We start from the raw sequence: 601 nt of genomic DNA, 5'->3' as shown, positions 1-601 counted from the left end.
GCTTTGCACAGGATTTTAACACCATTGCTCTGTACTCACACAATAAATACATAACTCTATATAAAATGTTAAACTCTACATGCATTTCCCTGCCTCAATTTCCACATCACTCCCTGGCATTCTTTGGGCTGGGGTCACAGTTCTCTGGGGGCATTCAGGATCCTTCTCCTGCAGTGCATGGCTTGTCTTCTCCGTCATGGAGTCTTCATCTCTCTTTCCAGCTCACTGTGCTCTGACCTTGGATGATCCCCTCAGCTAAATCACCCCTCCCCCGACCTATGAAAGCATCCCAGTCTTTTTCCCTCTCCTGCCCAAAACTTCCTGTGTGGCTCTCTGAGTCTTCCCCCGATGCATCCATCCGCTGTGATTTTTAAAGGCTAACATCAGTACCTTGGTTTGTTTGCCCTGCTGCTGCTAATTTTCCACTCTCCAAACCCTTGCCCCCTGTTGAGGTGTTGGGGAAAAGTGTTCTCACTTGAGAAAAACTTCTTAGCATGCCCATTGTGTGGTCAAACTACAGATGGTAAGACTAACTACTCTCCGTTGTCCCTAATCTGATGCTAGAAACCATGTCAGCCCATGGTGGATTCCACATTAACAT

This window comes from Terrapene carolina, unplaced genomic scaffold (genome assembly GCF_002925995.2).
Source record: "Terrapene carolina triunguis isolate 2854851 unplaced genomic scaffold, T_m_triunguis-2.0 Scaffold103, whole genome shotgun sequence".
NCBI classification, from domain to species: Eukaryota; Metazoa; Chordata; order Testudines; family Emydidae; genus Terrapene; species Terrapene triunguis.
This window is presented reverse-complemented; position numbering follows the sequence as displayed.